The sequence below is a fragment of the Anopheles funestus genome, assembly GCF_943734845.2.
Source record: "Anopheles funestus chromosome X unlocalized genomic scaffold, idAnoFuneDA-416_04 X_unloc_159, whole genome shotgun sequence".
Taxonomy (NCBI): Eukaryota; Metazoa; Arthropoda; class Insecta; order Diptera; family Culicidae; genus Anopheles; species Anopheles funestus.
In genome coordinates, this window is record NW_026045104.1 from 20,001 (window position 1) to 27,325 (window position 7,325).

Here is a 7,325-nt window from a genome sequence, read left to right on the forward strand (position 1 = left end):
CAACATGTTCCCCTCGGGCATCGATGGGTTAATCATGCACCACTATTATAAAACCCTTTGACGTTTTCCCCCAAGCACGTTGATCCAGTATTACGACGGATACGGTCAACGAAATCTTGGACATCAAAGAGGTTTTCGATTGAATTTCCCCATGTTTCACAACGTACTCTTAGCGGTATCCTACGATACGTCTCACTCTATTTGTGTGTGTGCGCGTTTACGTGCGTGCGATTTATGCGGTTCACCCCTTTACTTTCAGCGCCCTGCGGTCCCAACAAAGGTCCCGAGCACGCCATTATGCACAGTGTGGAAGCGTGTTTCCCCCACGACACTAGACGGGCTGCTCGCCATAGTGTTCTATTGTGGCACGCTCCACCCTGAAGTTTGGTTTGTTGTATATCAAGGAATTGATAGGCACTCAAGAATGTGTGCATCGGCCGGGTTTAATCGTCCGACGCGCAATATGCGTTCAACTTATCGGTGTTCATGTGTCCTGCAGTTCACATTGTGACGCGCATTTAGCTGCGGTCTTCATCGATCCATGAGCCGAGTGATCCCCTGCCTAGGGTTTTATAGTAAGGTTCCCAATGTAACACAATCCCGGTGGTACGTCCAAAGACTAACTTTCTGACTAAGTTGTCTTTATTACCCAATAGTCCCAGGCCTTGTGACTTGTGGCTCATGTCTACGCCCATGGCCACCATTCGCTAAGATAGTTTTGAAGTCACTTTGAAGGCCCAGGAACAACTCTCTTAGCACATCGGTTAACCTGGCGCCGCAGTCAACTCATGTGCTTGGATCGGATCGAGCTATTGAGTATTGGGCCTGCATACTCGCTCATCCGTATCCTTTGCGTACCGCCCCATGGCCCTTGTATGTCTGCACCACAGTTCCTGTTCGTTCCGTGCCTATGGCCGGATACGTATTGCACATCGGTATACCTGTCGCTACTCAGGCAACTCGTGTGCGTGGATTGGATCGAGAACATGGTGTGTGCCCCATGTTATAATTGATAGTCCATATCCACTTTATAGGTTAAAGTCATAAGTTGTGATTGCACAACCATTCTTCATAAGAGTTTAATCACTCTTCAACTAACTTTCGTTCTGGTGTCTTGGTATCAAATCGCGTAAGACACAAGATTCTACTGGCCAAATAGAATCTAGCACATTGGTTAACCTGGCGCCGCAGTCAACTCATGTGCTTGGATCGGATCGAGCTATTGAGTATTGGGCCTGCATACTCGCTCATCCGTATCCTTTGCGTACCGCCCCATGGCCCCGTCCTTAGAGTTAATGACTAGTAGGCTTAACTCTTTGTATGTCTGCACCACAGTTCCCGTTCGTTCCGTGCCGTGGCCGGATACGTATTGCACATCGGTATACCTGTCGCTACTCAGGCAACTCGTGTGCGTGGATTGGATCGAGCTCATGGGGTGTGTAGAGATTCCATGTTATAATTGCAAGTCCATATCCACTTTATAGGTTAAAGTCATAAGTTGTGATTGCACAACCATACTTCATAAGAGTTTAATAACTCTTCAACTAACTTTCGTTCTGGTGTCTTGGTATCAAATCGCATAAGACACAAGATTCTACTGGCCAAATAGAATCTAGCACATTGGTTAACCTGGCGCCGCAGTCAACTCATGTGCTTGGATCGGATCGAGCTATTGAGTATTGGGCCTGCATACTCGCTCATCCGTATCCTTTGCGTACCGCCCCATGGCCCCGTCCTTAGAGTTAATGACTAATAGGCTTAACTCTTTGTATGTCTGCACCACAGTTCCCGTTCGTTCCGTGCCGTGGCCGGATACGTATTGCACAACAGTAGATACCATCACCTGACGTATCTAACACACCACTATTGTAACTCGTCGTCGAAGGACCTTTCAAGTGCCTGATGGCCAGGGGAGCTCTTACACGGCACGGAGACACAGTGATGCTCGCCCATCACAGTGTACAACGATCGAGTTTGCTTAAGTGTCTGGGTACCTACACACCAGACACAATGCAATGGCCACGGATCCACACAAGGCACATCACATGCAGAAAGCTTCACCAGATTATGACACATACCACACTCTTGTAACTCGTCGTCGAAGGGGCGTTCAAAGTGCCTTACGGCTAGGGGAGATCTAGCACGGCACGGAGACACAGTGATGGTTGCCCATCAAAGTGTACAACGATCGAGTTTGCTTTCCGCGCAAGCGTTCTAAGTGTCTGGGTACCTACACACCAGACACAATGCAATGGCCACGGATCCACACAAGGCACATCACATGCAGAAAGCTTCACCAGATTCTGACACATACCACACTCTTGTAACTCGTCGTCGAAGGGGCGTTCAAAGTGCCTTACGGCTAGGGGGGGATCTAGCACGGCACGGAGACACAGTGATGGTCACCCATCAAAGTGTACAACGATCGAGTTTGCTTTCCGCGCAAGCGTTCTAAGTGTCTGGGTATCTAAGCACCAGACACAATGCAATGGCCACGGATCCACACAAGGCACATCACATGCAGAAAGCTTCACCAGATTCTGACACATACCACACACATGCAACTCGTCGTCGAAGGGGCGTTCAAGTGCCTTACGGCTAGGGGAGATCTAGCTCGGCACGGGGACACAGTGATGGTCACCCATCAAAGTGTACAACGAACGAGTTGGCTTTCAACAAATTCTGACACATAGCAAGCGAGCGACCGAGCTACACCGAAGGCAGCCCATGGTTGGTCACTCGCGGACGATCATCAGTAATGATCCTTCCGCAGGTTCACCTACGGAAACCTTGTTACGACTTTTACTTCCTCTAAATCATCAAGTTCGGTCAACTTCAGCCATGCCAGCTGCAGCTCACGAAGGAACCGCGGAAGGTAAGCCTCCAGAAACCTCACTAAATAATCCATCGGTAGTAGCGACGGGCGGTGTGTACAAAGGGCAGGGACGTAATCAGCACTAGCTAATGACTAGTGCTTACTAGAAATTCCAGGTTCATGGGGACCGTTGCAGTCCCCAATCCCGACTAGATGGGCATTTTAGTGATTTCCCGTTCCTCTCGGAATGGGGGCGCCTATTGGCGAGAACACGCTGCGACCCACATTGTAGCACGCGTGCAGCCCAGAACATCTAAGGGCATCACGGACCTGTTATCGCTCATTCTCAGCTTGCTAAACACAAGTTGTCCGCTAAGCAGGGCAAACGTAGCCGACGACCGCCCGTGAAGGCGCCGCCCGGCTGTAACGTCAGGTGCGCCCGGAGGCGCACTGCTGACAGCGTTCTAGTTAGCATGTTTGAGTCACGTTCGTTATCGGAATTAACCAGACAAATCATTCCACGAACTAAGAACGGCCATGCACCACTACCCTTAAATTTGAGAAAGAGCTATCAATCTGTCTTACCTCGATAAGTTTGGACCTGGTAAATTTTCCCGTGTTGAGTCAAATTAAGCCGCAAGCTCCACTTCTTGTGGTGCCCTTCCGTCAATTCCTTTAAGTTTCAACTTTGCAACCATACTTCCCCCGGAACCCGATTTTGGTTTCCCGGAAGCGACTGAGAGCACCGAATAGGGGTAGCGTCTCCCAATTGCTAATTGGCATCGTTTACGGTTAGAACTAGGGCGGTATCTAATCGCCTTCGATCCTCTAACTTTCGTTCTTGATTAAAGAAAGCATCCATGGCAAACGCTTTCGCTTCAGTTGGTCCTACGACGGTCTACGAATTTCACCTCTCGCGCCGTAATACCAATGCCCCCAACTACTTCTGTTAATCATTACCTCTAGGTTTCTGACAAACCAACGAAATCGTATAAACCGAGGTCATATTCCATTATTCCATGCAAGATTATTCTCGGCCAACGCCAACCCCACGGGGGGGGCCGGACGCTTTGTCTTAGCCTGCTTTGAGCACTCTAATTTGTTCAAGGTAAATGTGAGTATCTTGAGCACCATGAGGAGCCCGTGCCGGAGTTAACCGGTAGCACGGTACTCGTTCACAGAGTAACGCCCAAGTACACCATTGTGAGTCGCAGCCGTGAGCGCGCGCACGAACGGCCCCGGCGTGTAACCGGGCGCCCGTGGCGGTCACGTGTCTGGACGGGCAATCAACTTCGAACGTTTTAACCGCAACAACTTTAATATACGCTAGTGGAGCTGGAATTACCGCGGCTGCTGGCACCAGACTTGCCCTCCACTTGATCCTTGTTGAAGGATTTATACTCAACTCATTCCAATTATGGACCATCGTTAGAGAGGTCCATATTGTTATTTCTCGTCACTACCTCCCCGTACTGGGATTGGGTAATTTACGCGCCTGCTGCCTTCCTTGGATGTGGTAGCCATTTCTCAGGCTCCCTCTCCGGAATCGAACCCTGATTCCCCGTTACCCGTCGCAACCATGGTAGTCCTCTACACTACCATCAATAGTTGATAGGGCAGACATTTGAAAGATCTGTCGTCAGTCGACAAGCGACCATACGATCTGCGTCCTTATCCAGACTTCAACTCAAGCCGCCCGGAGGCGATTGGTTTAACTAATAAGTGCACCAGTTCAGCTACCCGCGAGGGCAACAGTCCCGGCATGTTGCATGTATTAGCTCTGGATTTTCCACAGTTATCCAAGTAACTAGTGGTAGGATGATCTTGTGAATTATAGCTGTTATACTGAGCCTTATGCGGTTTCACATTCATTTATGTTTGTACTTAGACATGCATGGCTTAACCTTTGAGACAAGCGTATATTACTGGTAGGATCAACCAGAATTCGTTCCACTACAGACACACACTCGCTTAGTGGGAAATAAATTTCCACACAACTCTCTCTCTCTAGAACCATATGGAATGGCTCTTTGGTGTTGGGTAAGGCACCAATTTGTTGGGGTGTAACGGTCACCACCAACTTTAAGTTTGTTAGGGCACAACGGAAACCACTAACTAAACTTTAGGAAACTAAATTTCCTCACACATTATCTCTCACCATATTAGCACTAGGTGCTATCCACGATTGTACAACGTTTCAACTCTTGAATCGACCGTAGGGCCGCGGAATTGCTTCCGGGCCCCTATTCTCGCTATTAATTGTTCATCTCTTTCAATACATCGAGTTCGTTCCATTGGGTAGTTCGCATGGCGAACGTTTTGATGCAGCCCCCTGGGGGACCACGGCACTTTACACCGGGTATGGTGTATGCGCAACCTACAGATAACAATAAACCCCTTATGCGTGTGTAAACCGATGTTGGGCTGCTCAACATCTTTCATGGTTACATCACTTGCACCAGAACCCACGGTGCCGATTTGGTAATATGTTGTACATTTACTCTCAAGATGTACGCTTCGGCCCCTTATTCAGGGGCTCAAGCTATTACCAGCAAGAACAATCCTCATCCAGACTTGAACTCGAAACACCCGGAGGCGAACGGTTTAACTAATAAGTGCACCAGTCTTGAATCCATGCGTCGGTGGAAACAATGCCGGCGTGTTGCATGTATTAGCTCTGAACTTAGCGAGTGATTGCCTTGCAGCTGTCATACTGAGCGTAGAGCGTGATTATCGCTCACTTGAACCATGTTGAATGGCTCTTTGGTGTAGGGTAAGGCACCAATTTGTTGGGGCACAACGAAACCACCAACTTAAGACTTGCTTATAGGCATTTCAACGTTTTCAACTCTTAAATCGACCGTGTTTCATTATCATCTCTTCTTCTTATTAAATGCATCGAGTTCGTTCCATTGGGTAGTTCGCGTGGCGAACGGTTTGATGCAGCCCCCCGGGGGGGACCACGGCACTTTACACCGGGCATGGTGTATGCGCAACCTACAGATCACCAATATATTTGTGATCGATAATGCACACTTCTTACACGACTGACCAGTCGACAGCGCTGCCTTCCTATTATGCGTGTGTAAACCGATGTTGGGCTGCTCAACATCTTTCACGGTTACATCACTTGCACCCGAACCCATGGTGCCGATTTGGTAATATGTTGTACATGGTCTCAAGATGTACGCTTCGACCCCTTATTCAGGGGCTCAAGCTATTACCAGCAAGATCAATCCTCATCCAGACTTGAACTCGAAACACCCGGAGGCGAACGGTTTAACTAATAAGTGCACCAGTCTTGAATCCATGCGTCGGTGGAAACAATGCCGGCATGTTGCATGTATTAGCTCTGAACATAGCGAGTGATTGCCTTGTAGCTGTCGAACTGAGCGTAGAATGTGATTATCGCTCACTTGAAAGGGTCAAGCCCTTTCGAGTCGTCCGGTTTTTACGCCAGACGACTCGGTTCACCATCTTTCGGGATACAAGTTGACTAAGTGGTACCACTACACTTATCAACTTTCGATTTGGTAATCCTCATCCAGCTTCCTTTCTGGAGGTCCCGAGGATTACCAATTGGGCTGTCATACTGAGCTCATATATTGGAGATCGATAATGCACACTTCTTACACGACTGACCAGTCGACAGCGCTGCCTTCCTATTATGCGTGTGTAAACCGATGTTGGGCTGCTCAACATCTTTCATGGTTACATCACTTGCACCAGAACCCACGGTGCCGATTTGGTAATATGTTGTACATTTACTCTCAAGATGTACGCTTCGGCCCCTTATTCAGGGGCTCAAGCTATTACCAGCAAGAACAATCCTCATCCAGACTTGAACTCGAAACACCGGGAGGCGAACGGTTTAACTAATAAGTGCACCAGTCTTGAATCCATGCGTCGGTGGAAACAATGCCGGCGTGTTGCATGTATTAGCTCTGAACTTAGCGAGTGATTGCCTTGCAGCTGTCATACTGAGCGTAGAGCGTGATTATCGCTCACTTGAACCATGTTGAATGGCTCTTTGGTGTAGGGTAAGGCACCATTTTGTTGGGGCGTAACGGTCACCACCAACTTAAGACTTGCTTATAGGTATTTCAACGTTTTCAACTCTTAAATCGACCGTGTTTCATTATCATCTCTTCTTCTTATTAAATGCATCGAGTTCGTTCCATTGGGTAGTTCGCGTGGCGAACGGTTTGATGCAGCCCCCCGGGGGGGACCACGGCACTTTACACCGGGCATGGTGTATGCGCAACCTACAGATCACCAATATATTTGTGATCGATAATGCACACTTCTTACACGACTGACCAGTCGACAGCGCTGCCTTCCTATTATGCGTGTGTAAACCGATGTTGGGCTGCTCAACATCTTTCACGGTTACATCACTTGCACCCGAACCCATGGTGCCGATTTGGTAATATGTTGTACATGGTCTCAAGATGTACGCTTCGACCCCTTATTCAGGGGCTCAAGCTATTACCAGCAAGATCAATCCTCA

The 7,325-nt window shown here is 48.6% G+C and overlaps 1 non-coding gene across 1 annotated transcript; it reads right to left on the reverse strand.

The window, feature by feature from the left end:
• Positions 1 to 412: 412 nt before the first annotated feature.
• On the reverse strand, positions 413 to 570 carry LOC125772966 (5.8S ribosomal RNA). The gene has a single exon (XR_007419790.1). It is a non-coding gene; the product is annotated as a 5.8S ribosomal RNA (ribosomal RNA).
• Positions 571 to 7,325: the final 6,755 nt, after the last annotated feature.